At 39.7% G+C, this 15,412-nt stretch overlaps 1 long non-coding RNA gene across 1 annotated transcript in view; it reads left to right on the forward strand.

Annotated features, from left to right (window-relative positions):
• LOC115078223 overlaps positions 1-5,664 on the forward strand; it is a 57,450-nt gene extending 51,786 nt beyond the window's left edge. The window contains exon 3 of the long non-coding RNA XR_003853090.1: positions 724-5,664. This is a non-coding gene — a long non-coding RNA (uncharacterized LOC115078223). The remainder of the gene's footprint in view (positions 1-723) is intronic.
• Positions 5,665-15,412: the final 9,748 nt, after the last annotated feature.

Genomic DNA, 15,412 nt, shown 5'->3' on the forward strand with positions numbered 1-15,412 from the left:
ATTTGTGATGCCTAATTATAGGGTCAAAAGAGCAGAAGGCAATGGTTAGAACCTCAGTCTAGAATGTCATTACAGGGGCAACTGTAACAGGTGCATCTGTAAACACAGCACACAGCCTAAGATATAATGATTGCCCTGAACAGCAAGATTTTAACAAAACAAAGGATTATCTAAAGAGTGATGGTAAATGGGCCCCTACTTGGAGAACTGGTCAGGGTAGTTTAGGGATACTCTATCATGCTGTTGACATGACAACCTAATGTGAATGATACTCCAGGTGGTCACGCAACAAGAATTTCTGGCCTATTACTATATTGTATTTTACCTATAAAAGAAGGATCAATTCATGTATACGATGAGATGCTGGTGGTCAGTTTGTCAGAGAAGTGGCATCCAGCATCTCCCAAGAATACTTATATTGCTCAATAAAAAATTATACTTTCTATAAAATCTAAGTGTTCTTGTATCCATGAAGAAGCGTCATAAGTGTGTTTGGCACATAACAGCCTGTAGTTGGTCACCCAAGTCCTGCTCCTTCCATTAATTGTATGCATTATCTCTGAATGCTAGTCATGTGGCCTTTTTCTTTCTTCTTCCATTACTTATAAGTGGAAAGTTATATTGACATCAATTAGTGGACATTTGATATTCCAACTTGTTATCTTGTATTGAAATGTATTGTTTATTAACTGAATTATGCGCTATTTTTATTTCCATTCATAGTCCCGACGAGCAGAGACAGATTGTCATGGCTGCAAAAGAAACCTTTTCTCAGATGGCGAGAGAGGCTGGAGATCTGGAAGAGCAGGCAGGCCCTAGTGGTTGCCAAGCACCAAAGAAACAAAATGTGATGCTCGCTATACAGACAGAGCGAAGAACCTACTGTGCTGGGCTGTGTGAAAGAACTACAAAGTTCTCTTCAGACCAAACGCTTCTGCTTCTATGAAGAAATGGATTTGCTCTCACCAGATGCTGTGACAGACTCTGGTGAGAGCAAGTCATCATTGATGATAATGACCTTCTCGGCCTGCATGGATGGTGGGGTGGAAAAAATGGGTAATGGGGGGGGGGGTGGTGGTGGTGGCATTGCCGCCTGCGTCTCAGGGGGTGGTTGAGGAGGTGGTGGTGATGGTGGCACCTCGCCATCCTCTTCCTGTTCCTTCTCAGATGTACTGGAGGTATCTGAAATGAGAAATATCAAAGCGTTACTAAGATTCAATGGCAGGGAAAGGGTTCTGAAGGCTGGGCTGGAGGGAATTATTTGTCGATATTTATCAATTGTACACAGTTTATATAAGCCAACACAATTTCAGGCAAACATTTAATAGCTGTGAGTGATTATTATTTATAATTTACATTATTAAACTTCATACAATTATTAAGCTTCATATAATATAGTTTTCAATGTGCTTTGCATAACCATTAAACTGTAATCACTTTTTGTCTCATGTTTCCTACTTTGATTTGAAACCAACAACACAAAACTTCCTGTGGCCCACACTGGGCATGTAGGGCCTGGAGGTAGTCCTGGTCCTCCAGTTGGGGCCTTTGGGCCCTCTTCTTTAAAGCCTCCACCTGGTGGGTGAAGACTTAAAAGAAGAGTACTCCACCTGGTGGGTACCAAAAAAAATAATAAAACATTCAACTATGCATGAAACTGATGTGCGGCCTGCAGCTCACACACTGTTCATTAACTCGCCCTGCAAGTTTTACCAAAAAAGCATCAGCATTGAACAAATGTGATACAATTTATTTTCCGCACTATTGCTATTATTATTGTTAGCCCCCTGAACAATTTTGAAATTCCTGGAGCAAAACAACAAATTCCTGGAGCAAAAGTTCTTAATCCACAGATGGCCATATTGATATTGAAAAATCAACAGGCCTCTATCAAACATTGGTGACCATGCAGCAGCGATCAAGAAAAAACAAAAGAGGAATGGGTCCTATTATTTTCTTCCCCACCTCCCAACTTACCTCTCTGGGGAAGGAAGCCTGGGCATTTAAGCTCATTCTGAGAGCCAGACAGGCGTCATCCACCCAATCTTGGTCCCACCAGCACCAAGGGCAAAAATGCAGGCACCTTTCATCTGTAATCAGCAGCTCTGCAAGGAGTCAGACATCTCCTTCTTTAAAATTTGGGAGCCTCCTGCATGGCATTTCATTTCTTATAAGTTCTGGGAAGGAAAATATTCAACACAGAAATTTAAGGTCATAGTCAAAAGATTAGCTATCTCCAAGCTGTCTCAATTACCAAAGGCACCACACAAAATGGACATCTGGGTGTGGCTACAGGGGATGAACAACCATGATCATGTGCACAAAGGACCATTTCTGCATGGATGTCCATTATCTGCATCATAGCCCTAAAGGGACATATAAATCCCGGATTTGTGCCCTTCAGAGTCCAATGTGTGTCTGTTATCTAGGTCAACTGCTAACAAGCAGAAAATTAGTCTATAAACTTTCTACAACAAACATTTATTAATAAAATTACGGGAAATGGTATCAGATTATGAAAGTGCTCCCAGTCTCATGGGCTCTTGCCCTTACAGGGCTACAACCCCTCTCTTGTCTTTAGCACTATTAAATCACGTCATCTACCTTTTCCACGTAAGATTTTTCTTTTTTCTCCGTGTTGATTGTGAAAAAATTATAATCCACTACCTAATAAAATTGCTTATTTAAAAATCGTGTATGTGAAACCCTCTACTTAATAACTTATCTTTTTTATGGTGCATATACTGCTTAATTCTCCAACTAGTTTTTTAATCCGCCTCCTTGCTCTCAGCTGTTCTGCCGTCCAGCTGTTCTTCCGTCCGACATTGACAATGTTTCGGCGCGCCACTCGCGCCTGCTTCAGGGGCTTACAACCAAATGCCTATAATAGAAGCAAATGTATGTGACTTAATACAACACATCTTTTTTTGATTATGGCAAGGTTCACGTGCCAGCCACTGCATGCCTCCATCCCAGGTGGCTGTCTAGAACCCTCGCCCATAGTAAATGTTACTTACCAAGCAGCCAGCCATTACCATATCTCCCCTTGGAAATGGGTTCCAAGTGATAAATGTGGAAGAATGTAGGAATCATGGCAACTCCAGGAAACCTTGCTACTATATTAAGGATTCAAAGATGCACATTACATACAACTTGCACATTCATCAAATAAAATTGCTTTCAGTTATGGAACAAACTTTCCTCTTCTTACTTTGGAGTCAATGCAATATGGGTGCAGTCTATTGTGTCTAATATATTCATCATTCCAGCAATTGCCATGAACCCACAGTGGATCTCCAGAAGTTGCACTGGGTCCTCAGGAAACCCGATGCACTTCATCATTCGATTCATCATTGCCCTTAAAACCTGTGAGAAGAAGTGCCTTGACACTGGGGACTGATTCATCCCCGCAATGATACCAACCAGATTTTGAAAATTTCCTGTGGCGAAAAAATGTAAAGCACAGAGAAGTTTCATCAACTCAGCCACAGCATGGTTGCGATAGGCCAGAGGGACAAGGTCACTGCGTAGGTCTTCTTAAAGGGTTAAAATTGCCCGTAAGTTGAGCCAGTATCTTTGCACTACATCATGCTCTGGCAGCTCAAGGTGGTTGTCAGTGGGCGAATGATACATTGCTGGCATAGTCTATGGATGGCTCTGGACTGTATCAAAAACAAAAGAATATAAGACATATCATATTGGGTATGACCAAGGGTCCATCAAGCACAGAAAGTCACAAGAATTTTGCAATTCAAGATAGCATGAATGAAGGAATAGTTACTGTTTACTAATCCATGGAAGGACAAAGGACCAGGCTATAGCCAGCATAAATTGATTGGATGTCCAGGAACAGGCCCATGGGGACACACTTCATAGATGACTGTTGGCAACCTTCATGGATGCCCTGAATTTGGAATTGGCCTTTGGCATCCATTGTGGGCCCTTCAGATGTCCAGAATGGGTGTTCATAATCTACGTTGCATGGATGTCCACATGGATGCCTTGGAAAGTCTAAGACCTCAGACATCCATTATAGGCCCTTCAGATATCCAGAATGGGCGTATGTTATCTATATCACATGGATACCCAAAGCATGGATGCCTTGGAAATTCCAAGGCCTTGGGCGTCCATTATCTAGGATGCTCAGACTCTTTACAGATGCCCAAAGCATGGACGCCTTGGGAAGACCAAGGCCTTGCACATTCGTTATGACCCTTCAGATGTCCAGAATGGGTGTCCATTATCTACATCACACAGACATCCAAAGCATGGATACCTTGGAAAGGCCAAGGCCTTGGGAGTCATTATGAGCTCTTCAAGGACACCCATAATGGACTCCCAATTCTTTAATGAGCTATTTGCTTTCCTGTTTTTGTACTGCCACTGGGTTCCCTTGTCTTTTGTTTGTCTGGATAATTTCCCTCCTTCACCTGGCATTCCTTATTCTTGCTTGCACATGCAAGAGAAAGGTCAGTAGGACAAAAAAGTGCAGAAAATCAATTTGATATGGTAGGAATCACACAAAAGCTTTCCTGATATATCAGCTATCAATAGCATCACCACACTAATGCCAGGGACAGGGTAGGTGCTAAAATGTATACGTAAAAAAACTCATTATGGATGCACTAGTTTTGGGCATATATTACTGGATCGGGGGTACTAGCTAATCTAGTCATTAACATGCAATTTACATGCAATCAGCACTATTGCGTACATACTGGTTAACATGCGTTCTGGGTGTGCTAATATATGAATTGCATAGGGTGTCCATCTAGTGTGTTCAAAAATGTTCATCCAAAGCACGTAGAATGGCACACTGGATAGAGCACCCAACATTAAGTGGTAGCCCGGAACTGGTGAAGTTATTGGAAAACATTTGGTTACATAGCCTTTAATTGTTTTGTATCTGATTACAGATCCTCGGAAGTGGAGGGGTCCACTAAGGTTAAGTTGTTTACTAATTGGAATCCTGGGAGGTGGAGAGGTCCCCTAAAGATTGGAGGAGTAGCCTAGTGATTAGAGCAGCAAGCTATAAACCAGGGAAGCCCGCGTTCAAATCCCACTGTTGTTCCTTTTGACTTTGGGCAAGTCCCTTCACTCTCTTTTGCCTCAGATTGTGAGCCTTCTGGGGACAGGGAAATACCTACTGTACCTGAAAATAATCTGCTTTGAAGTGAGCGAAAGATGGAATCTAACAGTAAATTTAAAAAAAAATACAATTATAGCTAATTATCCTGCAAATAATTTTGGGGTAATAGGAATTCAAAATTTGAGATTAGGCTTCAGATTTGTATTCCCTGAGTTTATTCACCTTATGCTTAGAATGTCATGTTTTCAAATGTTGTCTAGGAAAGAAGGGAAAATTAACGAGCAACAACTGGAGAGAATAATGATAAAAAACAATCTATCTTCCAACAAGCAATTAAGGAAGAAGATAATTTTTAAACTTGCAAAGTAAGAGAAAGAATATGCAATTTATTAAATTTACAGAATGACATTTATACTGTGTGGCTTTTGTTCAGTAAAAGAGAGGAAGGGCAGTTTCTGCTATGTTCGGTGACATTATTAGCTTTATACTGTAATAATTACACAGGTAAATGGTTTAAAATGCACATTTTATATTGTTTATTGTCTGCTAATAAATCTTGGGTGCATTCTTACCTATCTGTGCCTGATAGTGTATCTTTGCCAGTAGCTTACACTGCTGCACCCTTGAAGACATGTGATCATTTCTATAACAGTTGGCAGTGTCCTGATTGCAGCTGAGCCAGCAATAGCAGATGGAATGGGGATCTGTAAAGGACATTCTAACATCAGCAAGTGCAGGCTTTAAACAAACCCATTACAAGCTTTTTGGTCTTAAATTTCTTCATTTCTTCTTTCTTTTTCCTTACTTTTTTCCTTTAGAACTGAAATGCTATATTGAAGGGCTTCAGAGAAAGAGATAAAATTGCAGAGACAGAAAAACTAGATCAAAGAAAAAAGGCCAAGAAAATCTTAAACTGGAAGAACATCCGTTTAGTTGCTTAGATAAAGAAAGACTGATGGGCTCACAAGGCTGTGTGCACATGTGGGAAATCCTGTGCATGCTCAATAAAGACATGTTCTGAGCTATCAGATGTGAGTCCATGTTGGCACCATCAGATGACATCATCCATGCATTATAGTGGATTCTTGACAGCAGAGAAACTTTGAAACATGACAACAGAAAACTACTATATGGCTTGGAATGGTAGGAAAAGATCCTATGGGTAGTTCCTGACTTCATGGAGATATGTTATCTTTTCATACCAAGAATGTATCTTCAGGAGTGTATCCCCAGATGGGTAGAGTTAGGACTTATACTACTGGCAATTTGAACATTAGTAATATAGATTGCTAGATGGCCTGATTGCCATGAGTATTGCATGATAACTTGCCTGCCTGTATTAAAGTAGCAGATCTCAAACATCCCCTCCATGAAATTATAAAGAGTGCTGGGGAAGATCCTGCTGTTGTGTTACATGGAGCAATGAGTACGGTGATACAATTTGCAGATGACACTAAATTATTCAAAGTAGTTAAAACACAAGTATACTGAGGAATTGCAGGAGCAATTTCTGAGACTGCAATAGAGCTTCTAAATGAAGGATACAGATTTGATAAGGACAAATTAAAAGTAAAATAGTTTGAAAATTATTTACATGTGTAAAAAATAGTTTTACCTGGTTAATCAGTTGTCAGCAAACTGCCCTTTCTGTATGCATCTAAAAATGTATGCATTTTTCATCAACTTGCATACTGTTAGAAGCATGAAGAGGAGGCATTATAGATCAGGGGAGAAAAAATATGTGAGTAGATTATATTTTTATATCTTTATACTTTTTTTTCCAAAACAAATTACAAGCTAAAAATGGAGATGTAGATGACCAAATATTTGTTGTACCCCCAGGCAACTTTCAAAAGGAAAGTGTGTGTGTGTGCTTCTGTTTTGAAAATTGGTGCAAAGCATACAGTTAAAAAGTATGCATGGTCTTTGTCTCAAAGTAGACATTTTGAAAATTGTCCCCCTAATTGTACCTAATGCTGGATTCCACATTAAGAGTTACTGTTACCAGTAGCATGTACTTTTTGATTAGGTAAGTATTCTAATACATATATCAGCTCCAAAGGGACCTGAGTCTATGTTTGCTTATGTTGCTTCCCACTGAAAATTGTCTACAAGGTCTGTTAGTACAAAAGTGCTACTGTACTTTGTAGCAAGATGGAATGCTGAAAATTGACCTTATAGGGATCTGGACAATCTTATGTAACATGGCTGTGAAATTAGAGTTCATAAAATTGGTCATTTTCAATGTATTATTTCTTCTCTCAATAGTATCACTTATTTAGCCATAGGACTCAATATCTTGGAGAACAGCATTGATCCATGCCTTTTTTTTTTTCATTTTTCTCTGGGCCTTTTTGCCTTTTCCTTCATTTCCAGTACCATCCTTTTGATGTAACATTGATACCACATGTAGAAGCCACATCAGTCCCCTGCACTTCATCATCTTTGTGATCTCAGCCACCTTCAACCTTTTCACAACTTCTTTGTTCATGACCTTGTTGCTTTCTGTCACCCTGAATATTCAGCATAGCATTTTCTTCTGTACCATACCCATTGCTTGCTTCAACATTACAGTTATGCATTTGATTAGTTCCAGCCTTTTGACCATCTTTTACATCTTTCCATTCTCCAGACTTAGATTCCCTTATCACAGGTAACATCATTCACTTCTTGCCAATTTAAGCATCTGGCCATCACCTTCACTTTGGTCTCTATGGCAAGGATCCATTTATATTTGTTGTTGCTTGTAGATACCTAAACTCATTGACTCTACAATTTATTCTCTCCAATTCTACTTTCCATTTTCTCACTTTCATCACTAAATTTTCTTCAATTTGTAACAGGGGTACTTAAAGAAAAGGAAAAAAAAATGATTACCTGGGTCCTGCGGCCTGACTGTAAGTCCCAGAAGAACTGAAAAGCAGGCAGATATTAGGGGTGTGCATTCGTTTTGAACTTATAGGTAAAACGCAACTTATTTTTGTTTTTTAACTTAAAAAAACGATGAGGCGAAAACGATCGGATTTCCAACTTATTCAACATAGCTATGTTCCAACTTATTCAACATAGCTATTCAACATAGGATCAACAATCGCGATTTCCAACATATTCAACATAGCTATGTTGAATATGTTGGAAATCGCGATTGTTGATCCTAAATAAAAATTTAAACCCCTCACCCTCCTTAATCCCCCCCCCCAAGACTTACCAAAACTCCCTGGTGGTCGAGCGGGAAGTCAGGACGCCATTTGTGAACTCCTTTGCGAGGAGCACGTGATGTCGGCGTCACGTCGGAGTGACGCGGCGTCACGTGATTCCCCGCGGGTTCGCTCCGGGACCCTCGTTCGACCCAAAAGGAACTTTTGGCCAGCTTGGGGGGGTCAGGAGGCCCCCCCAAGCTGGCCGGCACCATCTTGTGCTCCTACCATGTGACAGGGGCCGACCAATGGCACCAGTAGCCCCTGTGACATAGTAAGGGCAAAGGCTATCGGCACCATTTTGAATACTGGCAGCCGACGGCCCAAGTGCAGGAGAATGCTCCAGGACCCCCGCTGGACCACCAGGGACTTTTGGAAAGTCTTTGGGGGGTGTCAGGAGGGTGGGGGGCATAGTTAATTACATTTAAAGGGTTGGGATGTTTTTTTTTTAACTTTAATGGGAAACGAATACCATATGTAACTAATGGATGAATCTGGGTCCCCCGAAAATGGATGTAATGGATTTGGGTCCTGACGAATACGAATATCGAATCAAATGTATCCATCCCTGCTGCACATCCCTAAATGTCAGTATAGGAAAGTTACTGGTAATAGAAAACCTACAACACATAGTTATTGGAAGGAAGATTAGCAAAGTCTAAGTGTATGCCATTGACAAAGATTATGATGTGTTCAGGGAACAAGTTTGTCAAGTATGAACTGACATACGCTAATGCTATGCTCAAGTCTAACAGTTTAATGAATAATAATGTCCCACAGTATTCATTAGCATTCTGACTGGTTTACCTTGCTTGTTACAGAAGGTAACAAAATTAAAAACAAATAAATAATATAAAACTCATACAGTGTCAAAGTAGTGAACATGAAAGAATGTCAGACCTTGAATCAACAGCACAGTTCTTTCATTTTTCCCCTTTATCTAGGGCTATTTAATTATCATTTATTTTAATTAGTTAGACACAATTTACAATAAGACGTTGGAGAAATATACTGAGGGAACTCACTTACATAATAGTCTGCGGAAGATTTGCCGGTATAGAGAGATAGACTTTCTTATTGAGTTTTTTATAGATATGTAGTAGAAGAATCGAGGAAGAAAAACAAAGAGTGAGGAAGAAGAGTTCAACATAGGAGAGATAAGTATGTGTACACACCAGCACTAGTGGTGCCACCAACACCAGCACCAGCCATAACAAGGGAGAATAAAGAGACATAAAATAAAGAAAAAATTAACAATAAAGGAAAAGGAGACAAAAATATATAACAAACAAAACAGACAAGGAAAGAAAACAATAAAAAAAACTTGTGAGTGCACCCAATCCTTTGCTGATCTGGAGAACCTGAAAAAACATAAAGTAAACACAAATAATCTATTCTTTGAAATACATAGAGTGAATTTTTTGCATGAAAAAATAATTTCTGTAAAGAATTTATACTTATCTGACAGAAAGAGTTTTGAACAGAGGCTAGGCTCTTGAACACATTCTATTTGGACTCCTTAAGGTGAAAATATCTGAAATAATAACGAAAAGACAAATACAGTCATACTTACATACATATGAATGTTATTTTAAATAAGATAAAGGATAGGTTTCCTTAAGTGTATAGAGTAAGATACTTGTTTTATTTATACATTTATGCAAAATATATTTATTAATATTTGATTTTTTAAAAATAAATCTTAAATAATTGTATTCAGGTGTTTCCATCTAATTACTTTTATATCAAAATCTCTGCCTTTTCCCTCTACCTCCAAGCGACTGCTCAGGTGGGTAAATTCCCCTTTAGTCCTGGTAAGGTGCCTCGACTGAAAGGCGAGAATTCCTCTTAGCTGCCCCCTTTGTGATAACATCTAGTGATGCCCACTTGAAACAACTGAAAACCTTTTATTATTATTGCACCTCAGCCACTGACAGCGGGAGGGTTATCATACCACAAAGGAGAGGGGGGGGGGTTTACAAATTGTAACCCCCCCCCTTTCTAACTCTTTGTCTACTTGTTCCTTGCTCTCTGCACTTAGAACAATGTCACCAGCAAATAACATGTACCATGAGAGCTCTTACTGAAGAATATCACTTGCCAGTATATGATCCAGTATAAATAAGAAGAGGTATGAACTCAAAGTTGACTCTTGCCTTATGCCCACTTCGACTCAAAAGGTTGCTGTTGTATCTCACTTAGATCTTGCTAGGCATGGTACATATCCTTCACCAGCTGTATGTAAATCTCAGGTATACCTCTCTTTAACATGTGCCACCAAATCAATTCTGTGGGTACCCTGTCATTTGCCCTTTGAAGATCAGCAGGTCCTCTTTCAGCAATACTTCTCCCAAAAGATCTTCAATGTGAAAATCTCCTAAAATATAATATTGCAACCTGTAGATTGTGGGAAATATTGCCAGCATTACAACAAAAATAATTCAGCAATTTGATGACATTTTGTACAACTATTCCAAAAAAGTTGTACTTTAGAGATCATAAAACCTTAGGTGTTGGTTAATATACTTTCAGCCTCTGAGGACATAAATCATCAAAAAGTGTGTATCTGGATTGGAAGCACATCATTTACAGCAACCACCCTGCAGCGGTTCTCCATTAACACTTCTCAGAAGCTGATCTTGGATATGTCAAAGCATAAAGAGGATATTAAGCAATACATTTGATCTGTCCATCAGAAGCCTTTGCTGCATCACAGCAGCAATGTTATGCATCCATTTCAAAGCAGAAAGATAACATTTAAAAAATTATCATAGCATGGTGTCAAAAGTGTAAAAACCTAATGAGCCTTAATGATAATTATCAGCAAAACAATAGAATTCCAGTGAAAATAATTAGCACACTGTTCACAAATTGTATTTTTTTTTAAATACTTAAATGGCATTATTGAGAGAAAGTGGCATTACTAAAATGAGATGGCTAATTTTATAAACTCAAATAATAACCTAGATCCCAGGATCATGTTAGAAATGATTGTCAAAGTTCCTATTGAAGAGGTGGGATCAATTTTCAGCACCCCACATTGTTATAATGTACACAGGTATTTTTATACCCCCAGGTATTTCAGCTAATTTTAAAAGGGAAACTACACAGGGAGTTTCTCTTTGAAAATTGCACACAAGGTATGCAGGCATAAAAGTGCCCATGTACTCTTCACCTGCTTTTTACTTGTGGATGGTGGAATGAAGACAAAACACCATGCACACATTTCCAATTCCAAATTTGCATCCAAAGTAATCCCAATCAAAACCTACCTCAACCTAAAGACATGCTTGTGATCATCTGTTTGTAACCCAACTAGAAGTGGGCATGTTGTGAAAGTGTACACAGTTCTAGCCATGTCAATGGGGGGCAATTTTCCCCCAGGTCAGCCATAAATTACTCATAAAATCCCTTTCAAAATTTTCCACTCCATTAACACAGTAGAATAATATAGAGTGGTCAATCTGAACTTGTGAATCATTTGGGAAAATAATGTATTGCATATTACAGAGAAGATCCCTTGCCCTCCCAAGAAGTGAATATACGAATATAAGATGTGCCATGCTGGGTCAGACCAAGGTCCATTGTGACAAACTTCCTGTCTCTGACAATGGTCAGTCCCAGGCCAGAAGTATTTCGAAAATCCCAAATAAATAGTGATCTATTTCACTTTCAGTGATGATGTGTGTCTCAAATCCCTTACTACACAATTTTGTTGATCTAATAAAAAAGTATCACATTCGTACCTGGAATTTTTCTGTCCCTAAGTTTTGGGAGTGAGTTTCTGCTTCATATAATAATACCAGAAATTACCATACATGCAATTATAAAAAGAATATTAAAACAATTTTGAACATATTTAACATACCGATGACCGATGATTGCAAAGTATAACTGGCTAAATAAGGTTGAAATTGTCACTTGTCTTGTGCTAGTTTATGAAGGTCTAGCCATAATATATATTGACCTTATATTTCAATTATAAAATAATGGTGAATGCTGATTAAGGTATAACATTACATGGGCCATAATCACCCATTTGTTGAATTATGATGAATGGAAAATTATGTTGAACAGAAAATATATCCGAGCTGAAGCATGGATGAAGAGAGAAACAATATGAAATCAATGTGAACAATTCTGGATTTATATCTTAAGCACAGTCCACCCACTAGGTTTGAATGTGAAAGTGGAATGATAGTCAATTTCACAGTGATGCTAACTATGATTGATTTATTTGATCAGACCATATTTAAGAATCACAATCAGGTTTCTTTAACCTATTAGAAACAAATATGTGGCAGCCTATTGTAGGCTCTAATTATTTTAAATAGCATGCCTGTCTGTCCATTGTTTTTATAGAGACACTAGTTTTGGAAATAGAGGTGAACAGTCCCCCTGAAGTAGGAAAACCTTAAATTCCAAATCATGGAGCATGTCAGAGGATTTCAGGATATGTCTGTTCCAAGCATTCCTTTATCTGCAAAATAAAAGTATGATGAAAAGAGTTCAGAGTTAATTATGGACCTGCGATTATAATTCTGGCAGTATTCAGAGCAAATGTGTTGTTCCAGCCATTTTGGTGACTGGGCCTTGAGTATGAAGTCCATCCTCTCAAATAAATAAATTAATATAGGGTCAGCATTCTTCTTCAAGTCATGCATTCCTAATATTTCAGAGAGGTTGTGTTTCAAGTATTAAGTTTATTAATTAATTCCTCTTATTCATCAAACACCCAAAACACTTGTGATTACAAAATAGTGCCATTTTGAGACCTTATTACTGCCTTATCACCAGCCTTCCACATTCTTTGGCACAATTTGCAAGGTCGCCGTTTTGTCCCCAAAATTCTCAGAGGGCATTACTCCCCTGGTATTCTTACACCAGCATGTGCAATTTTATTTTTTTTTTCTTCTGTCCACACTCTGACTTCTCTGTCTGCTGTCCTTACTTTCCCCATGCCTAAGGACTTGAAGCAATGCATATTCTATCACAATGTGTAACAAAAAGAAGACTCTGCACCAACAGACAAAGCCATTGGTCTCGTATGAAAAATTGCTTACACCCATTTTAGGTAGTTCTGCCAATATCTGGGAAAATCTAGGACATTTTCCAAAAAATTCTAACTGTTCATGGTTTCAAAACATGTTCTGAGAGTTCATTTATGATGGTGCTCCAGTCTAAAAAAAATAGCAATGGTAGTCTCAGAGTTAATAGACATTTCCAAAATCTGTCATCAGAATAGCTATATACAGCTATTTATTAAAAAAAGTTAAGATATTTCATTAATCATTTTTATCACTTTGTTCAATCACAATATTTTTTTTATTTTGATCTTGTGGTGGTAGTACCTCTAGTCTCTATACCAGGAGCACATGGGACACATGCCTCAAGTCCAAACATCAGTGCCCCGAGTCTCAAACATGGCTCCTACTAATTTTTTTTTTCCATTCCCTGACTTTCCCTGCCTGCAGGCAACCACACAATCCATTGTTACTGTGCTGCTATGTTCTGAAATCAGGGATAGTCTGATGAGTTAAGGCTGCTTCTGCTCTGCTGGGTTCCTACTTCCTGCTGATGGAAGAGAGAAAGCTGCTGCATATCCTTGGCCCAGACCACTTTATTGGGTAAGCCTATGAGGCCCTAGAAGGCTGTAGCTATGTTGACCGGACCTGCATGGTGAAAGGAAGAAGAGGCTGTAGCTGTGTTGGTCAGACCTGCACAGGGAAAGGAGGAGGCTGCTGTGTCATTGGGGTCTGTGAAGTCTGGGCAGCCCAAAGAAGGAGGGTAGCCCTTGCTGATGTCAGTGAGGTATCCCTCCAGCCACTCAGTAAATCCTTTCGGATTGGGTGTAGACAATGTGGAGCCCTGTGTAGAATGGTAGCCAAAAGTGCTGCAAAGGAAAGCTGAAGTGTCTACCTTGTCCACAGGCAGAGAGTCAAGTGAATCAGGCAGAAAGCAACAGAGTCCGATAGAAGATCCAGGGTCAGGACAGGCAGCAGGCAAGCAAAATCTAATACAATCCAGGGTCAAGGCAGGTGGCAAGAAGGTAGGATCCAGAACAGTCTGAGGTCAAAATGGGCCTCAGGCAGGCAGAAGCAGTGCCCAGAACCAGGCATAAAATAAGCAAGGTAGGAACCAGGAACAGGCCAAAGAATCTGTTGCCAAGGCAAGGAGTCCAGGTCCAGGAAGGATAAGGACTCCTGAGCAAATGACATCATCATTGGGGTGATCACCCAACTCTTCTGGCAGAATGTGCAGAATCGTGCACACTGATGCTCACGCATGTACTATGTGTCTCTTCACTGGGTCCTAGTAACACGTGTCAGAGCGGGCAATGACATCTCCCTGCCGCTCAGTGAGCATCCAAAACCAAGGAGTCTGGGAAGGTAGCTGGATTCTAATAGCACCATGCTCGCTCTGGAGAGAGAGAGAGAATATATGCATATGTGTGAGAAACAGGAAGCGTGTGTGTATATGTATGTGTGTTAATGTGTGTGTGTGTGTGTGAGACATAGAGTATGGGTGTGTATATGAGCATGGGTGTGTATGTGTATGTGTGAGAGACATGTTGCACAAGCCAAAGAGGTGGTTGCCTGTATATTCCAGGGACAGAGAGAGTATGTGAAGGAGAATGTAAGAAAGTGTGTGTATGTATATGTGTGTGTGTGTATATGTGAAGGGGAGATAAATAGAGAGCATGAGTTTGTGAATATAAATAAAATAAAATAATAAAGTATGTGTATATGTGTGTGTGTGTCTGTGTGTGAGAGAGCAAAGGTCTGTGAGGGAGAGACGCTGCACAGTAGAGATGTGAATTGGAACCGGAATCTGATCCGTTCCGGTTCCGATTCAAATCTTAAAATTTTTATCGTCCAGCTCGATTTTTTTTTTGTTATCGGCTGCACCTGATCCGATAACAAACCCTCCGCCACCCTCCCGACCCCCCCAAAACCTTTTAAAATTACCTGGTGGTCCAGTGGGGGCACGGGGAGCGATCTCCCGCTCTCAGGCCATCGGCTGCCACTAATAAAAATGGCGCCGATGGCCCTTTGCCCTTACCATGTGACAGGGAAGCCGTGCCATTGGCCTTTAGAGAGTAATCGTGGTGGGGCCGCTTGGCAAT

The sequence above is a fragment of the Rhinatrema bivittatum genome, chromosome 1 (genome assembly GCF_901001135.1).
Source record: "Rhinatrema bivittatum chromosome 1, aRhiBiv1.1, whole genome shotgun sequence".
NCBI lineage: Eukaryota > Metazoa > Chordata > Amphibia > Gymnophiona > Rhinatrematidae > Rhinatrema > Rhinatrema bivittatum.